The 23,191-nt window shown below is 40.5% G+C and overlaps 1 pseudogene; it reads left to right on the forward strand.

Moving 5' to 3' along the window:
- The window catches only part of LOC110139640 (large ribosomal subunit protein eL22 pseudogene), a 72,569-nt pseudogene extending 49,585 nt beyond the window's left edge, over positions 1-22,984 (forward strand).
- Positions 22,985-23,191: the final 207 nt, after the last annotated feature.

Raw genomic sequence — 23,191 nt, forward strand, 5'->3', positions numbered from 1 at the left:
ATAAACTCCTTAATATAACTCTCAAGACCTTTTATGAACTGGCACCTGTCCATATCCAGACTTTAGCTACCTCTATAAAGGTCCGTCTAGTCAAGGCTATGGTTTTTCCAGTGGTCATGTATGGATGTGAGAGTTGGACTATAAAGAAAGCTGAGCACCGAAAAGTTGATGCTTTTGAACTGTGGTGTTGGAGAAGACTCTTGAGAGTTCCTTGGACTGCAAGGAGATCTAACCAATCCATCCTAAAGGAGATCAGTCCTGGGTGTTCATTGGAAGGACTGATGCTGAAGCTGAAACTCCAGTACTTTGGCCACCTCATGCAAAGAGTTGACTCATTGGAAAAGACCCTGATGCTGGGAAGGATTGAGGGTAGGAGGAGAAGGGGACGACAGAGGATGAGATGGCTGGATGGCATCACCGACTCGATGGACATGGGTTTGGGTAGACTCCGGGAGTTGGTAATGGACAGGGAGGCCTGGCGTGCTGCGATTCATGGGGTTGCAAAGAGTCAGACACGATTGAGTGACTGAACTGAATTGATCCCTCCAAAAGCGCAATTGACTTCAGTCAAAGGATACTGAATGACTTGCCCTGTACTCATATTGCTACTTCACATGTCTATGCCATCAGACCTACATTCCTCTTCCCATAACGTCTCTCTCCAGCACTTCATCTTGCTGACTTTTACTAGAGATCACTTAATCCAGTGTTTAATGAAGAAAAGAGATTTCAGGAAAGGAAAAAAAAATGTCAACAGCCAACTACAGAATATTGACCACATTTATGAGAAGCTGGGAGCATAATTATATTTCTAAGAGAGATGAAGATTTCATATGTGCAGAAGTTTCAGTTAACTACACATCAGCAAAAGCATTACAGAAGAAGGAAATTCAGAAAAACACTGTTTTTGTGTGTTAAAGTACACTCTTCGTGTCACTTAGTCAAGGAATGACCTTAAGCATTTTCAAAGGACTCTTTCCATTGGAGAAAAAGTAGACCCTCTACCCATAACCTGCATCCAAGAGAATTTGAGGAAACAATCTGATATAAAAGTAACTAAGGGAGTGATATAACCTTCTTAAGTTTTTAAAAGATTATATGGGTTCCTTTGTATAGGATGGCAAGTAAGCAAAATTTAGGACAAGGACACCAATTAGGAAGCTATTATAGTAGTGGTTCATGCATGAAATGGTGAGGCCTTAGACTAGGATTGTGGCTCTGAAGATGGTGAGAAGCAGCCAGATGCAAGATGTATGTCAAAAATAGGGTAGGTATAGCCCACTTGGGAAGGCTTATTCACGCTCAGATATAACAGCATGAGAGGAGTCAAGAGTAACTGTAGGCTTCTGTTTGAAGCAATGATGTCAGGACAGTGGTTTGTACAGTGCTGTACAAGGTATTGGAAGGTCTCTGTGAAGTCAGATATACACCAACGTACATGAATGTGAGTGACCAACATCTTCCTTTCTGCCAACCCTTCGGACAGCTCCATCACCTGGCTAGAATCTATGCCGGCTACCTGAGGCTATGACATTTAAGAGTAAGATGCCAGATGAGCCATCTTCTCAACCTTGGAAACTTGTCCGGCTAGTTCCCACCATGAGCAGTTGCTGGGGATGTCTCTTCAAATGTGCCCAGACATTATCTGCACCAGGCCAGTTTATAATCTAACACAGAAAGAACATTAAAACAAGAAAGAATTCTAGTGTTCAGAACACCAAATCATCTATAAATATTCTCCAAACTTACATAATTATCATAATAACTTGCTAACAATGTAGATTCCAGGACTCACCTTGGATCTACTGGGTCAGAATTTCCCAGAAAGGCAATTGTAAACTCATTATTTTTCTTTTTTAACAAGTTCCCCCAAGTTAGACCAATGATGAGCTCAGTTTGGGAAACACTGGTCGACACCCAAATCTTCATTACAAGAGGAAATAAAAAGCCCCAAGGAGTTAATTTCAAAAAGAAACAGTTCCCCTCCTGCAACTGAGAGTTTTACTTTTTTGCTTTCTTCTTTTAACTTTCCTCACTCCCTGTGCAATATATAGAAGTTACATGTTTTTGATCAATTTCGGAGAGGACTTGCTAACACTTCCTAATCATGTCTCCCAGGAGAAGTGACTTTGGAAACCTGAAATGGTTTCGGGAACTGCTCTATCCTTTCCTCATAAAAAGCTCACCTTGAAACAGAGGCAGACAGTCTCTACTCTAGGAAAATTATTTCTTCTTAATTGGAACCATCTAGAGAGATTTGGACCCATAGAGGCTCTCTGCCAAGTCTAAAAAAAAAGAAAGGTGTCCCTTTGTCCTTATTATTTTCAAGATGATACATGTGATCTAACGGTTTTTGCACACCATGAGCCTCTCGTTGACATCAATAGGCATTATGCATGTAAAAGGGCAGCAGGAGTGGCTCATTATCTCCAGCCCAAGCAGAGAGAAATGCAATAATCATCGTTCTCTCTTTTCTTCAAGCTTTTAACTGGTGATGGAAACATAAGTAACCTTAATGCATTGGGTTAGGGTGAGTAACACCTTTTTCAATTGGCAGATGGGATTCAGTACCTGCTTGAAGAGCACAGAGGACTCAGTGAAGGAGCCACGGATGGAAGGAACTATTCTTATCTCTAAAATGGAACAATTTGATTTGACTTTGAGAAAAACAGTGGACCCCCAATAATGCTTTCCAATATGCCCGAACTCTTAGGTAAATGAGGACTTTGTGTGTCCATTAAAGTTTAAAGTTATCTACATCAAAAATAAAAGTTGACTGGAGAAAATGTCACACCAACTTCAAAAACATTATTAAGTCAAACCACTTTGTTTATCGAGTCTTCTGTTCTTTTTCTGGTCTAGACACTGCTGTTGAATTGATAGAGCTTTACATCATAGATCGCACGAAGCCAGTTAGGTCTCAATTACCTGTTCCAATGAGAGGAGCCTGGCACAGATCGTTTAAAATAGAAAAGGCATATCTCTGGATCAAAGCATTGGCTCTTCTTCCCTCTGAGAAGCAATATTATCATCACTTTGAGTCTTTCTCTTTTCCTGTTTACATTCTGAAGCTTCCAGGAGAAGAGAGTCATTCATTCATCACTTCCTTTGCTGAATCAGAAATTATAAGAAAAAACATTATTTTTTTTCCTGATAATGACTCCTCTCCACTTGTGTAGGCTCTCAAACTGCCTACTCTGTTGTATCTCACTTCTTTTCCCAAAGGAAAAATCCTTTTAAGATTCTTTTGGTCAGCATCCTTTCAGAAAGGTGATCTTTTAATTGAGAACTAGATTTCAGGATTAAGATTTTCCCTGAATATCTGTCAAGTACTGTTTCAGTCACCCAACCATTAATGTCAGTGGTACTCCTTTCAAGCCAAGCTAATTCAGGACAGTCACGCCATCAAGCATGATAAATAACAAAATCAATACTATGAAAATTGAGATGACAAAGATCTCAATTTCTCTAAGTAATTCATTGAGAACAGAGCTTTACTTTTGTCTTTGCATTCTAAGCTACAGTAAATATTCTGTTCTCTTTTTTTTTTTTTTTTTTTTTGCTGCCAATAAAAAACCTGGTTTTTTGTTTTAGTTTTTGAAATACATTTTGGCCACAGCCTTTTCAAATGCAGCAGAACATAGGAAGAAGCCCGCCTGATCCTTGCTCTCCTAGGGCTATTGCCAGAGCATTGATTTACCCTTGAATCACCATGTTCCCTGTGGGTCTTTCTGCTGGAGACCAAGCCACTCAACTCCACACCTACTCCATGTACTCAGAGCTGATACCTCTCACTCCCTGCTGTAAATACACATGTGCACACCCCTAACACAAGATTGCATACCTGGGTATGAAGGAAGAGCTAAAAGTATCCTGCCTTCTCAGGTGGTAATGGGCAAGAAAAAAATCCAAGAATGAATTTAAGTATTCTTTTCATGCTTCAGGCTGTGTCGCAAGCCTATTATTGTTATCAAACCACCTTTCTTTCTATAAAACCACCCTGGCCCCTGAGCTAGATGATTACTTAAGAGGAAGGACTGTGATTGATACTTCTTTGCAAGACTCTCAGTTCAATGCCAATCACACGGTAATGGTCAAGAAATTCTTATTAAAACGGGCAGAAAATGTGATAGGTTTTTTGCTGTTGCTGCTGCTAAGTCACTTCAGTCGTGTCCAACTTTGTGCAATCCCACAGATGGCAGCCCACCAGGCTCCCCTGTCCCTGGGATTCTCCAGGCAAGAATACTGGAGTGGGTTGCCATTTCCTTCTCCAATGCACGAAAGTGAAAAGTGAAAGTGAAGTCGCTCAGTCATATCCGACTCTTAAAGACCCCATGGACTGCAGCCTACCAGGCTCCTCCGTCCATGGTATTTTCCAGGCAAGAGTACTGGAGTGGGGTGATAGGTTTTTTAAATCATATAATTTAAACCCTTATTTTAAAAATAGTAAAATGTTTTCAGAAAAAATGAAATGTAATCTCTGAAGTCACATGCTTAACCAACAGGAACCTAAGACAGACTAGATTCCAGGAATTGAATCCATGAACATCCAGGCTTTTTGTGTTTCAAGAATCCGGTCAATTAGATCCTCAGAATGATTCAGATATAAGAGATGCAGAGTTCCACACTTCCAGCCACTCAACTAAGGTGTCCTGTCAGGGAAGAAGGCCAGAAATTCAATTTGATAAGGGTGAATTGGGCATCTGCTACATACAAAGCTCAGTGTTAGGCATTTGGAATAAAATATAGTAAAGTATATTGGTTTATTTATACTTCACAAAAACTATGACTCAATTGTCTTTATATAGATCACATACTTAATGAGTATAAATGTATAGTAAACAAGTACATTTTGAATGATTTTTATGAAAAATAATGTTGTTACTCAAAGGACAGAGTATTTTTATTCATTCACTCATGTATTCACTTATTCAAAAATACATGTTGAGAATCAAACATTTTCCAGGCCATCTCTCAGACAATTGGAACACAAAAATGAATAATTCCAAGTCATTATTCTTTGTGACCTTACATACAAAAAGAAAAGTAAGGACAACAGAGTGAGAAAGATGTTATAGCAGCAACTCTGTTCTATAACAGACCATTGGCATGTTCATGAGAAAGAAAAGTCAGTTCATAAAATATTTTAACTTGAAGGACACTCATTGAGCAGTTATAGGTGAGATATGTTCCAGATGGAAGGAAAAGATTGAGGCATTAAGAATTGGCACCATCTTGATAAAGGTTGTGGAAGAAGAAGGGGAAGAAGTCAGCGAGAACCACAGGAAAGAATGGGGAAAAAAAGAACATATCAAAATATTTAGGAATTGATAAGGATTTTGGATTTTATTCTGTGAGCAGTAGAAGCCAATGAAAGTTTTCCAGCAAAGAAAGAATTTGGTCAGATTTGAAGCAAATTGGGGAAATATGCCTGACAAAGCATAGACAGCTAAATGATGCTTGAAGTCTTGGGTTAGAAACAACTGACTTTCAAATTAATACACAGTGGGGTTTTGATATGGAAGCAGAAAGGCGGTAAAGGATTTGATAACAAATTAGATTTTGGACTTTGTGCTAGGCAGAAGAAGGACTCCCCACAATGTCTCTGCTTTAATCTCCATAAACTGTGAACACATTACCTAACATGGCAAAAGAAACTTTGTAGATATTAATAAAGTTATGAACCTTAAAATGGAGAGAGTTATAGGATGACTCAGATAGACCCAATCTAATCCCATTAGTCCTTAAAAACACAGATGCTTTCCTAGCTTCCCAGCGATGGTCAGAGAGAGGTGAAATGAAAGAAGGGAGAGATTCAAAGTGTAAGAGGGATACAACCCTCCATCTCTGGCTTTAAATATGGAGAAAGGGGGCCAGGAGCCATGGAATATGGATGGCCTCTAGAAACGGAATGGGCCTCAGCTGATAGCCAACAAAGGAGGAGAGATCTCAGTCCTATAAAAACATGGAACTAAATTCCGTCCTAAAACATAAATAAGCAAGGAAACAGATACTCTTCTAAAAGCTTCAGAAAGAAACATAGTCTTACTGACATCTTCACTTTTGTTTGGTGAGATCTGGTAAGACCTATATCAAACTTCTAACCTAAAGAACTATGAAATAATAAATTTAAGTTGTTGAACCCACCAAGTTTGTAGTAATCTGTTGTGGTAGCAGGTGAAAACTAACACAGATTTGAAAACAAAACAAAAAAAAATGAGTCTAAAGAATTCCCAGGTGGTAAGACCTGCCTCTTAAGAAACCTGTATGCAGGTCAGGAAGCAACAGTTAGACTGGACATGGAACAACAGACTGGTTCCAAATAGGAAAAGGAGTCCATCAATGTTGTATATTGTCACCCTGCTTATTTAACTTATATAGAGTACATCATGAGAAATGCTGGGCTGGAGGAAGCACAAGCTGGAATCAAGACTGCCAGGAGAAATATCAATAACCTCAGATATGTAGATGACACCACCCTTATGGCAGAAAGTGAGGAATCACTAAAGAGCCTCTTGAGGAAAATCAAAGAGGAGAATGAAAAAGTTGGCTTAAAGCTCAACATTCAGAAAACTAAATCATGACATCTGGTCCCATCACTTCATGGGAAATAGATAGGGAAGCAGTGGAAACAGTGGCTGACTTTATTTTTCTGGTTTCCAAAATCACTGCAGTTGGTGATTGCAGCCATGAAATTAAAAGACACTTACTCCTTGGAAGGAAAGTTATGACCAACCTAGACAGCATATTAAAAAGCAGAGACATTACTTTGTCAACAAAGGTCCATCTAGTCAAGGCTATGGTTTTTCCAGTGGTCATGTATGGATGTGAGAGTTGGACTATAAAGAAAGCTGAGCGCTGAAAAATTGATGCTTTTGAACTGTGGCATTGGAGAAGACTCTTGAGAGTCCCTTGGACTGCAAGGAAATCCAACCAGTCCATTCTAAAGGGGATCAGCCCTGGGTGTTCATCGGAGGGACTGATGTTGAAGCTAAAACTCCAATAGTTTGGCCACCTGATGCGAAGAGCTGACTCATTTGAAAAGACCCTGATGCTGGGAAAGATTGAGGGCAGGAGGTGAAGGGGACAACAGAGGATGAGATGGTTGGATGGCATCACAAACTCAATGGACATGGGTTTGGGTGGACTCTGGGAGTTGGTGATGGACAAGGAGGCCTGGCATGCCATGGTTCATGGGGTCGCAAAGAGTCAGACACGACTGAGAGACTGAACTGAAGAGAGACAGAAAAGAAGAAGAATCTTCCAGAGATTTTGTACAGGAAAGATCAGAGAGGTAAAGAGAAGTCAGAGCAAATAATAGAACCAAAAGAGAAAAGAACTCTAAGAAGGAATGATCCAAATTGATAATTGCAAGATGTCAAATAATACTGGACTAGTAGCCTTTGCCAAAGATAGTCTTCAAATCTGTGAACAGACTCTTTGAAGGATTAAACCAAAAGCTAGAAACAAAGCCTGTGCCAGGTGGACTGGCATCCCATAAATGAGTTGGTAATTTGCAAGAGATGATTTGACTCTAATTTGAATCAAGAGAGGAAAACTCCACAGAACCAGTAAAGGCATGAAATGTGGTTTCTGTCTTCCTTCTGGCTTTATGTTTCATGAACATACACCCTAATAGGTTAAACTGGTTAGTTTTAAAGAACTTAAAGTACTATTAGAAAGCTAGAATGATAGTGATTTACTCTATTCTTTGGGATTCCAATGGCATGAAGTGCAACGGCTAAAGAGCTAAAAAAAACTCTAGCTGATCCTATTTTCCCACAGGCTTTCAAACTTCTGAATGACTTTAATTTAAATACATCTGTTTATACCTATACCGGCGGTTACTATCTTACTCAACTTAGTATTTCCAGCACCTAATCAATGGTGGGAACTTAGTAGGTCTGGAAAATTTCTTTCCGGACAGCAGTGGTGAATTAAAAAGCCTCATAATAAGTTGGTGAAGTCATAATAATATCCAAAACACGAATTATCACATGACTTTCAAAGACTCCCATTACCATGCATAATATTTATAATATCTGAACTTAGTTCTATTAAAACCCATACAAAACAAAGTTAACATTAGCATAGAGATAATATTCAAAGTACTACATGTTCCCGCATACCTCACAGAGCTTTGTTCCAGAGAAGAATTGTTCCCAGGAAGTACCTTATCCTGACAAGGCTGGTTTGGCACACAGTTGTGATGTATGTCCTTGACTAAATTCAAGTTCACAGGACACAATGCATATTTTCTTTTCTGAAATAACAGAGCATTGTCTTGCCCCAAGCATCCCTGGGAATACTTGGGTGTTATTTGAAAATCTCTTTGAGATTCTCTGGGCAGCTTTTTTCAATATTTCCCCAAGTAGGTCTTCAGTTCTCTTTGTCTACATTATCCTTAGCTGGCTTCTCTCTTTAAAGCTTGCCTCAGCTAGAGCCTCAGGGCTCTCTCACAGCCCACCTCCATCAGAGCCTAAACTCATCAATTTAGTTATATGGAATCTATAGACTGCTGGGGGATTTAGAGACTATTCGGTCCCACCAAGAGGAAGAGAAAATGGAATCAAAGGAACTGAGGTGAGATGTTCAGGAGAGAAGGCTTATTAGAGGCAAAGCCAGGATGCAATCCTTGTTTATTGACTCAGAGGTGAATGTTCTTCCCACAACATACAAAAATATGCCCACTGTTTCTTATAGGATTCAACCAACTTAGACAAGGTTTATATTCCTTTCCCCCTTTGCAAAATGATTCTTCTGGTTCTTTCTCAAAGTATTAGGCTGATTAATACTGCCTAAGGCTCAGATGGTGAAGAATCCACCTGCAATGTGGGAGACCTGGATTCTGTCTCTGAGTTGGGAAGATCCCCTAGAAGAGGGCAAAGCCACCCACTCCACTATTCTTGCTTGGAGAATCCCCATGGACAGAGGAGCCTGACAGGCTACAGTCCATGGGGTCGCAAAGAGTCGGACACAACTGAGTGACTAAGGACACAATGTGTAGATTGTTAAACCAACCATAAAACCCCATGGAAATCAATCCATGATTTCCTCAGTGGTGGAGTTGTGACATCTTTTGGAATTCATGTTATTTCCCTCCCCAACTCACTTCTTTCTGCCCAAATTAAATTACATCATTTAATCTTTTATTTATCCATTCATTCATTCATTCATTATTTATTTTTATTTATTCATGTATTCAATATTTTGTATTTATAAGCATTTATATATCATTTAATATTATGACAATCTATTTCTAAGCACTAAAAATACAGAGATGAAATAGAAATGTTTGTGTGTGTGTGTGTGTGTGTGTGTGTGTGTGTGTGTTTGCTTGCTTGATGTGAAAGGTCACCAAGAGATTTGGTTTTATCTTCTTTATGTGTTATGCTTTTACTAGTGATATGGACAAGTTTATAGGCCCATGCAAATGGGAAAGGGGAAGTAGATTTCAAAATAGGAAAATCTGAACAAGAATTTTACCCCCCAAAATAGCTTTTATTTCTTCAGTGCAAGTGATTTACAAATAGCTTAATTTGTGACTGTCAGGTATATTCTGTTATTTCTTTGTAGTGATAAGAGTTTCCTTGGAGACTGGCAAAATCCAGGCTGGGAAACAGATTTTTAGACAGATAAAAAGCCATCTTCTATTTCAAGCATAGCATTTGGTCTCCTCCTTGTACTATATATGTGCTCAGTCATGTCTGACTCTTTGTGACTCCATGGACTGTAGCTTGCCAGACTTCCCTGTCCATGGGATTATCCAGGCAAGAATACTGGAGTGGGTTGCCATTTCATCCTCCAGGGGATCTTCCTGACCCAGGGATCGAACCCATGTCTCCTGCATGTCCTGAATTGACAGGTGGATTCTTTACTACTGAGAAATCTGGGAAGCACTCCTTCTACTAGATAACTACTTAAACATAAGAAAGATTTGATAGATAGGTGATAAATAGATACATACATATATATGGATGTAACTATAATTCTTTCAGGGATTTCTGGCCCAAGATCTAGATGCATGCCGTTCCCTTTGCCATGCTCTGGTTAATCAACTGATTCTTTTGATATTTAGAACATGAGAGATTCCTACAGTTTCCATGATCCTCAGATTCCAAGATTCCTCAGATGTCCCTTCGGGTGAGTGTGCTCGGAGGAGCCTGAGGAGCTGGCAGCCCCCATCTGCCGCATGCCACAGCAGTTATGTCTGGACCAGGTTCTGCTGGTGGCTGCTCTCTCTTACTAACTGAGCAAGCAGGGGACGAGGGCTGGACAGTTTCCGCCCAACACAGCTTCTCTGCTGAGCAGTCTCCGCTCTGAAACTCTTGTCACCCTGGCCAAGACAGAGCTGCCTGGCAATCTGAAACTCCTTCTTCCTATTTACCCTTCCTTCTCTTTCATAAAAGTCGTTCAGGCACTGTGGGTGAGAGTCCCCTCTGCATGCTGCCAGTCTCAGGGGCAGAACTCAAGGAGATAAATATTAGTCAAAGGATGTTTTATACTTCTTTTGTGGCTTCTAAGAGCTCTCGACAAGTTTTCTTTCTAATTTCAAAATTCTTTGCTACAAGAAATCCTCACCCATATTCTACCCATCTTAGGAAAGAAGAGAAAATGGTCTACAGGCAATCCTTGTGGGTATGCCATGATTACTGCTTCCTAAGAGGGAAGGAAGAGAAGGCAATGGCAGCCCACTCCAGTACTCTTGCCTGGAAAACCCCACGGACGGAGGACGCCCGGTAGGCTGCAGTCCATGGGGTCAGTAAGAGTTGGACACAACTAAGCGACTTCACTTTCACTTTTCACTTTCATGCATTGGAGAAGGAAATGGCAGCCCACTCCAGTGTCCTTGCCGGGAGAATCCCAGGACAGGGGAGCCTGGTGGGCTGCCGTCTATGGGGCTGCACAGAGTCGGACACGACTGACTTAGCAGCAGCAGGAAGAGGGAAGGTGTTTGGATGATGGACCACGATTGTATTGAGTTACAGGTTTCCTTGAACTGGGGGGCAGGGAGGGGTCTTGAAGCCAGGATATTTCTGTTGTGTAACAGAAATGTTGCAAAGGAGCAAAGCTGACTAATTGATCTAAATGAAGAAAGAGATGTGAGTTCAAAAGCCTATTGGAGTTTCTGTTTCTTCCCTCTGTAGTAATTACATAAACCATCTTTTGTAAAGAAATTGCCAAGGTCTTTCAGGAATCAGGAAACACTTGTGATGTTCTAGGGGACAGACTATGGACTGATTCATGCTCTCCAAAAATCCGTATGTTAACAACTTAACCCACCATATGACTATATTGGGAATTGAAACTTTAAAGTAGTGATTAGGGTTCAATGAAATCTTAAGAGTAGGACTTTAATCTGATAGGATTGGTGCCCTTTTTTATTAATTATTTTTTTTTTGGTCTTGCAGCACGTGGGATATTTGTTCCCCAGCCAAGGATTGAACCTTAGCCCCCTTCACCGAAAGCACAGAGTCTTTACCTCTGGACCACCAGGGAAGCCCCAGTGCACTTATAAGAAGAGGTAGAAACACCAGGCCTCTTGAGCTCTCTTTATCATGTGAGGACACTGTAGGAAGGTAGCCACCTACAAGCCAAAAGCAGATGCCTCAGAATGAAACCTACCTTGCTGACACTTTAGTCTTAGACTTTCCAACTCCCACAATTATATGAAATAAATTTCTGCTGTTAAGCCATCCAGTCCAATTTTAAGATGACTAATACAGGCATTAGGACAATTATTGTCTGTGCCTTTCCAAATATTGTCATAGGGCAGATGGCCAAGAGTCTCCTAATACAGTGACATATAAAGATACCTTTTAAGAAAAAAACCACTAATTTTCTCCTTTGGCTTATTTCCTATTAGATGACTTTTACTTCTTTTATATATTAGTTAAAATATATAACTCAGTACCATTTATTCTTTGATTAATTCAGAAACATCTGCAAAGTTCTGCTAGGACCCAAATAGTATCTCAAAAGAAAAATATTACAAAAAGAGTTAAACTTTCAAAATCAAGGCTACGGTTGGTACAAAAGTGTGTGTGTGTTGGGATGGCAGAGGAACATGTAATAGACAAGAGACAGAGCTATATAGGTAGATAGAAGAAAAAAAAAAAGGATGCCTTTAAAAATTCCACTAATTGTTGTTTGTTTTCCTTTTAATAGAAAAATGTTGGAAAATAACAAAGAATGAAAAGTCAATGGGAAGCCCCCTTTCTAACAGACATTTTTCTCTTACAATCAGTTAAAACAGTGATTTTATCTCTAATAAAGCAAGGTCATGTTTTGTTTGTTCTTTGCAGTAAGTTTATATGGGGTTGCTTAGAAAATTGAGAATGGAAAGGCTGAATGATAGTTACAAAGTCAACTGTTGGAAAGTCAGGCAAGATACACTAAATGAAGAGTGGTGATCAGATTCCCCTCACAGACTCTTGAATAAGCACAGACACTAGGACTGCTTTTCTTAGACCATGCTCCTCAGGGTCCCTGGATTTCCTAGAGATATATCAGGGGACTCCTGGAGTGGAATAGGGACCCTAATCAATTGGTACTTAATGCTCCCTTCCTCAGCCCCTCTCTATTTCATCAAAATGTTTTAAAACCAATCATGGTAGGTGCCTCCCCAAAAATGTTCAACTCCTGGTCTCCACATTGTGTGAATATATTGCCTTACATGGCAAAAAGGACTCTGCTGATTGCTTACGGATTCTGAAACAAAAAGATCATCTTGGATAGCACAATCACAAAGATTCTTATAAGAAAAAAGGGAAGTAGGAAAGTCAGAGTTAGAGAAGGAGATTTGACATCAGAAGCAGAGGGCTAAGTGATGAAAGGGAGCATGAGCCAAGGAATGTGGGCAAAGGCAAGGAACCTGATCTGCACGAAGGCTTCCCTGGCCGCTCAGGAGTAAAGAATCTGCCTGCAGTGCAGGAGACCTGGTTTCAATCCCTGGGCCAGGAGGATCTCCTGGAAAAGGGAATGGCTACTCACTCCAGTATTCTTGCCTGGAGAATTCCATGGACAGAGGAGGCTGGAAGGCTACAGTCCATGGAGTCTCAAAGAGTTGGGCACAACTGAGTGACTAACATTTTCACTTTCTTTCAGACCTCCCCTAGAGCCTCCAGGAGAAATGGAGCCCTGCTGACACCTTGATGTTAGTCCAGTGAAACCCATTCTGCATTTCTGAAGTCCACTCTGGACTTCTGACTCTCCCAGCTATAAGGTAATAAGTATGTATTAAGTCACTCAATTTGTAGTAATTTACTAAAGCAGCAGTGAGAAACTAACACACTGATTAACTAACACAAATATTTCTGTAACTTTAATATATATAAGCTTCATCTAATATTTTTATAAAATATTAATTTTTCAGATTCCACTCCCCAGAATTCTGATGTGAGTTGTCTTCTGGTTATTCTGAGAACATGCATTTTTAAGGAATACTTCTTCCTCTGCACATGATTCTGATTCCAAGTTTTCAACACTGAACGAAATCAGATTCACCATAAGCAATCTCATAAGATGCAGGAAATCATGATACTAGCTGGAATAACGTTGCCACAAATATCCCATCCACCCTCTAGTACTTTCAGCAAACATCCCTAAGAAAGACGCATCAAACACTGAACTCCGCCTTGTGTGACACAGCAAGTTTCCAGTGTAAGCTTCCATCTTACAACTGTTCATTGTGTCAGTACATTGCAATGGAAGAGTTATTATTTACTTCACCAAAGAAATAATAAGTGTAAGGAATTATAATTTAAAAGATCTGGGTCTTACAATCAGTAGAGATTGATCACACACTCTTCTGAGTCCCTGTCTAGATGTATAGCACCAGATTTCCCATCTCTGAACCTCAGTTTCCCCACATGTAAAATGAGAGTTTTTAACAATCTCGTAAGTACTTCCAGCAAGAATGTCCTCTAACTTATGGTCCACTTGAGTCTACTTGAAAGCAAGCAAAAGATACCAACAAATTCCATTTTTTTTTTCCTTTTGTCTCTGATCAACTTTGCTTCCTAAGGACATTCAAGAATGTATGGAATGTATGGAAAAGGGTTTCTTTTCCACTTTCAGGTGTCTACATTCTTAGGAAAATTATATCCCTTCAAGGGGAAACATCAGTACAGCTAGAATATGCCTAGTTTCAATGACTATTTCTTTACAGGCACACTTTCCCTCCAAAGAAGGTCATGGCATATGTAGGGCTTGCCTGCTCACCTGGCAGACCTACCATCTTCAATCACTCTGAGGCTCATGCAGCATCCTATTAATCATCTAGTCCCTTTGTTTCACTACTTCTTTCTCCCGCTAGACTCATCCTTGTCAGTCCTTCGGTTTGGCATAATTCCTAGAACAAGGTAAGTGACTACCTTTCTCCACTCTGAATTGCTTAAAACAGACATGGAATATTAAGCTTACTCTGTGGGGTGGGTGAGGGGTTGTTATCACATCTCACAAAAGGATTACAATGTACAATTAAGAACACCTACTCTAGAATAAGAAAAGGCACTAGTTCAAATCCAGGCTCTGCCAATTACTAATACTAGATATGCATCTTTGGGAAAACTACTCATCTTCTCCTTACTCTGGTTTCCTTAACTACAGATATAGAGAGACACAGATTTATATCTAAATCTATAGAATGAAAATGACAATACCTAATTCACATCATTATGGACATTAAAGATAATGTTTGTAAGATACCTGGCACCCATTAAAAGCTTAGTATGGTAGATTTTATTTTACCTATTATTCTTGTCAGTGAACTTTGGCATGTTCAAAGCTTAGGGATCTAGGATGACTAGACTCACAGTCATATCATAAAATTATAAATATCAAGAATATTTGGCATAAAGAGAGAGAATACAGGAGACAAAATAATTGCCTTTAAATATATGAAAGAATGAATTACATATGTTCTGTCCATTTACTGAGAACAGAACAAAATTTGATAGGGGGATTTCTTTTCAGCCTAAAAAATAATTTATTGACTTCTAGGACTGTGTGGGAATGGAATGGACTCCCTTGAGAGGTAATGAGTATTCCATGGCTGAAGGAATTCAAGGGAAGCCCAGCTAGCCCTTTGGTGGGAATGTAATATAAAAGATTCAAGCATGGAATTAACTATTGGATTTTCATGACATTAAAAATACCTTCTAAGACTGAAATTCTATGGTTCTGTGATTATTACCAGCCCCAAAAGAGGAAGCAGGAGAAATGTTTTAAAAGGTGAAAGAAAAACCAATCAATTTGGCTATCTACAAGAAATTCTTGAGAGAGACAGACGGGCTACAAATGTTGGCAGCATTAGTAAAACTAAGGATTGGTGATTGAAACATTCTGCATCTTCCCATTGACCATGGCACTTAAATGTGCTTTTCTCAGTTGCAGTCCTGTAATGCCAAATGCATTATGTAAAACCTAAGTGAATGGATAGATTGTGAGAGACTCTTTAAAATGTAAACTCAATGGCAAAGCCCATTACATGAAATTATGTTTACTTAACTAGCTAAGGGCTTCAAAGCAGTTAAAACACATAAACCACCTTTTCTCCAGCTGAGAGATCATGAAAATGGATATGAAGAGTGTTAACAAGTATCCAAGGATTTGTAAAATGTCAGGCCCAGTGAACTCGAGTTTTAGGAAGTGTACATCCAAATGTTTTGAAGTCTTAATAAAGGCTGCATATTGCTCTCTCACTAGATCACTATCTTTGGCTCTCTCTCTCTTCCTCAAAATGATTCAAGCATGTCTCATAGAAACAAGAAATTAGTAGGCTCATAATTGAAAAGAAATTATGGTAGATACTTTGGACATTATTTATAAGGAAAATTCAATAGAAGCATTTGAAAAAAAGCTGATGATGCATGTATGTACATGTGCCTGCACACACACACACACACACACACACACACACACACATTACAGACTAATAGACTGATATCCTTCTATAATACTAACAAAGTTAGGTGTTGGTCTTAGGGCCTGACATAAATACTAGGATGGGCTTTCACTATGCAGTTCAAATCACTTTTTAAAAAACAACATTCTTGAACTGTGGTACTGGAGAAGACTCTTGAGAGGCCCTTCGACTGCAAGGAGATCCAACCAGTCCATCCTAAAGGAAATCAGTCCTGAATATTCATTGGAAGGACTGATGCTGAAGCTGAAACTTCAATACTCTGGCCACCTGGTGCAAAGAACTGACTCATTTGAAAAGACCCTGATATTGGGAAAGATTGAAGGTGGGAGGAGAAGGGGATGACAGAGGAGGAGATGGTTGGATGGCATCACTGACTCAATGAACATGAGTTTGAGTAAACTCCGGGAGTTGGTGATGGACAGGGAGGCCTGGTGTGCTGCAGTCCACAGGGTCGCAAAGAGTTGGACATGACTGAGTGACTGAACTGAACCGAACTGATAGTTTGCAAAGGGCTTTCACATCTATCTTTATTCTCACTCCAGTCTCTGTTGAACCAGGCAGGAAGAAAATTTGAGGATCAACTGTATTCTTCATATCATACACGGCATCTATGACCAGCACACACTCATACAACATGCACCTCTGAGAAAACATTCAAAGTAGAATCATCCAAAGATGCTGATGATTTTTTGTTTCATACAGTGATTATTATCAAAGTTCTATTCACATTTAGAATATTCACTGAAAGACAAGAAATAGGTTATGAGTCCAGAACATCTTGCAATGTTCAAGGACTTTTCTGTCACTCAAGAATGTATATATGCTTTTGAAGAGAGAATTTTATTATTTGCAGGTTCTATTTAAGCAAATTAGAATGACTCCAGTGTTAAACTTTGGTGACAAGTTGCACATTTAGTTTCTAAAAGCCTTTAAAAAGAATGTGTAGGTAATCAGCAAGAAATGAAAATCTATCCATTATGCCCTGATTCTATCAGCAAATGTTACTATAAATAGGACCTAATAAAAGGACCAGAACAAAGCCCTCTGGTCAGGAGCTGGGCCCCAAATCATCTGAAATTCTATTTAGGAGATTAGATTGAAACCAATTCAATCCTTAAACAGAGGAACTAACATTAGACCTTAACAGAGATAACAAGATACAGTGATAAATGACATCAGAGGTGACCAATCAGCCTAACAGGACTGGAAAAAGCCTACAAGTCATTCAATTTGCTGCTTTTTCAAGTAAATCACTAATGGCCACAAGCTGGCTCCACAGGAGCTGTGGGTGTGACTTATGACCAAGCCTGAGAGGCTGAACAGTGTAATTAATGGAACATAGAAAGGATCTAACACTGCCCACGCCTCTAAACCAACCACTGCTGAATGCCCATGGGATGAACTGAAATCTCAAGTTTTTCTCCAAGGTGCTTTCCTTTTCAAATGAAATTTAATATGACATAGCGTTAAACCTTTACTATGAATAAAAATCATAATAATAACTAACATTTATTGAGCACATAGCATGTGTGGGTATCAAAATTCAGAACACCATGAAAAGGAAAGAATTCGAGATTTAGGCAGGTGTCTTGGGTTATAAAAAGTAAAAATGGCAAGGCATGAACAATGCAGACAAGAGCAGTATCTTTTTTAGGATTAAAGAAAAAACTACTGAAAGCAACCCTGGATCTGGGAGAGCTCTGAGAAGTAGCTGCTCATCAACAACTGCTGAATGCAGGGAAGAGCAGGGGACATGCAGAAAAGCAGGCTACCAGCTAATAAGTACAATGCTCCAGAATGCTCTGTGTTTATGTGAAGGAATTTACAACCCAGAAATCACTGCTGCAAAGCTTATACTTATCTCGTTACAAGCATGCCTGCTCCTGGAGTTTTCCTGTTCCCTAACTCAGATTTCAAGAGAAAGGGGGGATAAAGTCACAGTAATAAGAACTGGAAGACAAACCACTATATTTAGATATAGATTTAACCCTCTGTCTATATACGTAGTGTCCGTGAGGCACAAAGCTGCTTAATCTTCCTCTCTTTGTATGCTTCCAAATCCCATCTCATTTTGCATCCTGTGTGCTCGGCACAAATGCCAATCCCCTTTGATTCAGCCCTGATGTCAAGTGACAAAGGGAAGCATTCCCACTTGAACTCCTTCCCTTTCAGCCTTTTTGCTTCAAGTCTCCTTCAAACAAAGAATGCCTCTAATTCCTGGCTTGAGACTACTTTCTTACATGACGTGTAGCCTGGTGTGGCCAGGCACTTAAGGGGAAAAAAAGGCAATGCCTTAGATTCCCCCCATGATGTAAATTAGAGAGTGGCAACCCCATCAGGGTCCTCCAATGAAGCTGCCCGCTGAGTGAGAAGCTACTGAATTTCCATCTATGTGCCTCATACCATTGGCGGCTATTGTTTAAATAAACATTACTTTGTATTGCATTTTTAAAAAATTCAATACATGTTGATGCCTGGTTAAAAGGAAAGAAAATTGCAGTATTAAAAGACTAGTATTTTCAGAGTCTTGTGATGTAAATTGCTAATTTAAAACCCAAAATATTGTTAAAGTGTCTTTATTTAATAGCAGGTGATTGCAAGCTGTAATTTGCAAGCTGTGGATGCAGATGGTAATGTTTTCCCTCCCTTTTCAGCACTGCAGTACAGTATTTATTGCAGATCTATGCAGACACAGAACAGCCAACTGTGAAAGAAAACATTCTGCAAGAAGATTAACCACGAAGTTCGTAAGACCAACATGGCTTTTGAGACCTGATCCACTCTGTCAAGGCAGGGTCCTCTCCTTCCAAGCTTAGAGAATGTTTGCTCACCAAAAGACTCTGAAGTTGACATCACTGGTCTGCCAGGTCCCCGCTAAGGTTAAAATACATGAGTGAGAGAATGATATTTAATTTGGGCTTCATTTATTTATTCTCTGGCTGGAGAAAATCCAGGGAAGAGATGGAATGTAGAGATAGGGTTGGAAGATAAAATATAGGACTCTCAGTTAAATTTGAAGTTCAGACAGACAAACAATAGTTTATTAAGATAGGTGTATCCCAAAGTGTTTGGGACATCCTTACACTAATAAATTATCGATTCTTTATCTGAACTTCAAATTTAACTGGGAGACATGTATTTTAATTGGGAGACATGTATAGGAGGGCATGGCTACTTACTCCTGTATCCTTGCCTGGAGAATCCCATGGGCAGAGGAGACTGGTAGGCCAAGGTCCATAGGGTCCCAAAGAGTGGGACACAACTGAAGTGACTTAGAACGCACACATACACGTGTTTTTATTTGCTTAATCTTGCAACTCTGTGTAGCGAGAAAGGATAAGTAAACAAACCACAATGTCATGTTCAAACAACAGACGCGGCACTTGATGTTTACTGAACACTGGGCTAGGGATTTGCCTTCTGCTGCCCATGTAATCATGGCGAAGATTTGTCAGTTAGCCTTATTTTGAAGATTCATAATTGCGGTTTAGAGACCTTTGGTAACCTTCCACATAGAGTTCACAGCAAGTCTGAACTTGTTGAGCAAGGTCTCTGTGACTTCAGAGCCTGAGTTCTTTCCATAAAATGATACTGAGGCCTCACCTTTGCTCATTCTCTCCTGCAATACTCAGGGCATCTGACAGAAAATCAGTGCCGTTCACCAGCTCCTGGTGGCCTCCCAACTCTCTCAGTTCAGTTCAGTTCAGTCGCTCAGTCGTGTCCGATTCTTTGCAACCCCATGAACCACAGCATGCCAGGCCTCCCTGTCCATCACCAACTCCCGGAGTCTACCCAAACCCATGTCCATCGAGTCGGTGATGCCATCCAACCATCTCATCCTCTGTCGTCCCCTTTACCTCCTGCCCTCAATCTTTCCCAGCATCAGGGTCTTTTCAAATGAGTCAGCTCTTCGCATCAGGTGGCCAAACTATTGGAGTTTCAGCTTCAACATCAGTCCTTCCAATGAACACCCAGGACTGATCTCTTTTAGGATGGACTGGTTGGATCTCCTTGCAGTCCAAGGGACGCTCAAGAGTCTTCTCCAACACCAACAGTTCAAAAGCATCAATTTTTTCAGCACTCAGCTTTCTTTATAGTCCAACTCTCACATCCATACATGACCACTGGAAAAACCATAGCCTTGACCAGATGGACCTTTGTTGGCAAAGTAATGTCTCTGATTTTTAATATGCTGTCTAGGTTGGTCATAACTTTCCTTCCAAGGAGTAAGCATATTTTTAATTTCATGGCTGCAATCACCATCTGCAGTGATTTTGGAGCCCAGAAAAATAAAGTCAGCCACTGTTTCCACTGTCTCCCCATGTATTTGCCATGAAGTGATGGGACCAAATGTCATGATCTCAGTTTTCTGAATGTTGAGCTTTAAGCCAACTTTTTCACTCTCCTCTTTGACTTTCCTCAAGAGGCTCTTTAGTTCTTCCTCACTTTCTGCCATAAGGGTAGTGTCATCTGCATATCTAAGGTTATCGATATTTCTCATGGCAATCTTGGTTCCAGCTTGTGCTTCCTCCAGCCCAGTGTTTCTCATGATGTACTCTGCATATAAGTTAAATAAGCAGGGTGACAATATACAGCCTTGACATACTTCTTTTCCCCTTTGGAGCCAGTCTGTTGTTCCATGTCCAGTTCTGACTGTTGCTTCCTGACCTGCATACAAGTTTCTCAAGAGGCAGGTCAGGTGGTCTGTTATTCCCATCTCTTTCAGAATTTTGCACAGTTTATTGTGATCCACACGGTCAAATGCTTTGGCATAGTCAATAAAGCAGAAATAGATGCTTTTCTGGAACTCTCTTGCTTTTTCGATTATCCAGCAGATGTTCGCAATTTGATCTCTGGTTCCTCTGCCTTTTCCAAAACCAGCTTGAACATCTGGAAGTTCACGGTTCACATATTGCTGAAGCCTGGCTTGGATAATTTTAAGCATTACTTTGCCACACTCGTGCACCGTCCGCCAACCCTCTCAACCCTGCAACAAAACAAACCAACAAACAAACCCATCTACATCCCACCCTGTGGGTGCATGCTAAGTGGCTTCATTCATATCCAACTCTTTGTGAGCCCATGGACTGTAGCTTGCCAGGCTCCTCCGTCCATGGGAATCTCCACTCCAGCTGGAGTGTGTTGCCAAGCCCTCCTCCCAGGGATCTTCCCAATCCAGACATTGAACCCAAGTCTCTTACATCTCCTGAATTGGAAGGCAGGGTCTTTACCACTAGCGATGCCTGGGAAGCCCACCCCAGTGACAACTAAAGCACTATTTGCTTTCATTTTTATTTTCAAAAAGGATAACAGCTGTTTCCCCATGCGTGTCATCCAAGTGAACTCCTGATAATTATTATATTCTCTTTGATTTGATTGTAACTGATTACAAAAAGACCTGGGAAGTCTGGCCTTCTTTGAGCACTTGACCTTACACATTGTATGGAATTCCAAAAGTGGTGATGCAGGACTAGAGCAAGAACAAGGAGGGAGCTATTGATTGTTGACTCAGTAGCCACAACTCGCTTCTTTCCTGTTAATTCAGGGTCCACTACCTTACCAATGGCACCATAGCAGAGCATGATTGAGCGGTAGGGCTTCTCAACAGGCGTATTGTTGGCATTTGGGTGACATAATTCTTCATCACAAGGGACTCCTCTGAATAGCATATTTCTCCTTCCTGTATCCTGGATCCTAAGTACTGCAATAGGGCATGTAGTCACTTTGTAAACCTAGAACAGCCCTACTCATTTCTAAATCCGTCTGTTGGGGCAGGGACACCTCCATCAGGCAATCTGGTTGTCTCTTTACCTTAGTAGCCGTGGTTTGGTGGCCAGAGTCATCCAGGTCTGGCCAATGTAGACCTGAAGGGAAATCCACTTGGAGCTTCTAAGAAAGATTTCCTCACTAAATGAAAGAGAGCCAGGGACAGAAGAGTTCTCTTTCATCACTGGGTGTGCTTGTGTCTATGTGAAATGTGGAGCTACCACAGCAATTTTTCACCCGTGGAGGCAAAAACTGAAAATGGGAAAATGGCAAAGTACAAAAAATGGAAAAATCCTGGGCCTGTGATGACATCACTGAGCTGCAAATTAGCAAACCTTGGGACTGCCTGACTTGAAGCGTGTTATCCTTGTTAAAGGCTCTTGAATGGGGGAGGGGGGACACTCAAGCCACTTGCAGCTCAGAAGACCCAGCTGTTACATGATCCAAGGGCTCTGGACATTTGAAGGGAGGGCAAGGAAAGAACTATGATGGGTGTGGGGTGCCAGAGACAACTTTGGCAGATGATGGTACAATTATAGGGGGAGAGGGGAAGGGGTGAAATCAGAGTAGTGGAATTAGAAGCCTAACTCTATCGCTAAATAACTTTGCAACCTTGAGTAAGGTCAGTCATTATCTCAGCCTTAGTTTCCGATCTGAAAATTGTGAGGATGAAATTTACGCAAGTTTTTAGCTCACACCTACGGGCCACCCTGCACCTACAGGACTGCTGTTTTTCACTGGCCCCTCCTCCTGACGGCTGTGTGTTCAGCCATACAGACCACTAACCCCACAGTCTTACAGCCGGGCCTCTTCACTCATCACACCTGTGCATTTTCTGAGCCACTTGAATTCAGGGACCCAACCTAAACCCACTCCCTTCACCCAGCTCGCTATCTGCCTACACTGCAGCTGTGGCTCCTATGAAAAAGCTTGTGGCAAAAGGGGAAATGAAAAGAAGCCGGTCCTGACATTTCCTGTTGACAGTTCCCATCCTGTCAAAGATGGAATCATGGATGCTGTCAGTTTAGAGCAGTTTCTTCAGGAAAGAATCAAAGTGAATGGAAAAGCTGGAAATCCTAATGGAGATGCTGTAACAATCGAAAGAAGCAAAAGTGAGATTACTGTAACTTCTGAGCTGCCTTTTTTCAAAAGGTATTCGAAATATCTCACCAAAAATATTTGGAGAAACATAATCTATGTGATTGGTTACAAATAGTTGCAAAGTTACAAATTGCATTACTCCAGTTTAATCGAGATAAAGAAGAGGAGGAAGATGAATATTTTGTATGATATCTTGAATAAAATTTGGGCTTCCCAGGTGGCTCAGTGGTAGAGTCCACCTGCCAATGCGGGAGACGAGGGTTAAAAACCCACCCCTTCCCATCCTAGGAGATGTAGATATTATATTTTATGGCTCTAACATGAGTGCCATTTTGGTCAAGAATCAGCCTCAGGATCTCTGCTATTTCTATGCGTCTTTATGTCTGCACCAAATGA

This window comes from Odocoileus virginianus, chromosome 21 (genome assembly GCF_023699985.2).
Source record: "Odocoileus virginianus isolate 20LAN1187 ecotype Illinois chromosome 21, Ovbor_1.2, whole genome shotgun sequence".
NCBI lineage: Eukaryota > Metazoa > Chordata > Mammalia > Artiodactyla > Cervidae > Odocoileus > Odocoileus virginianus.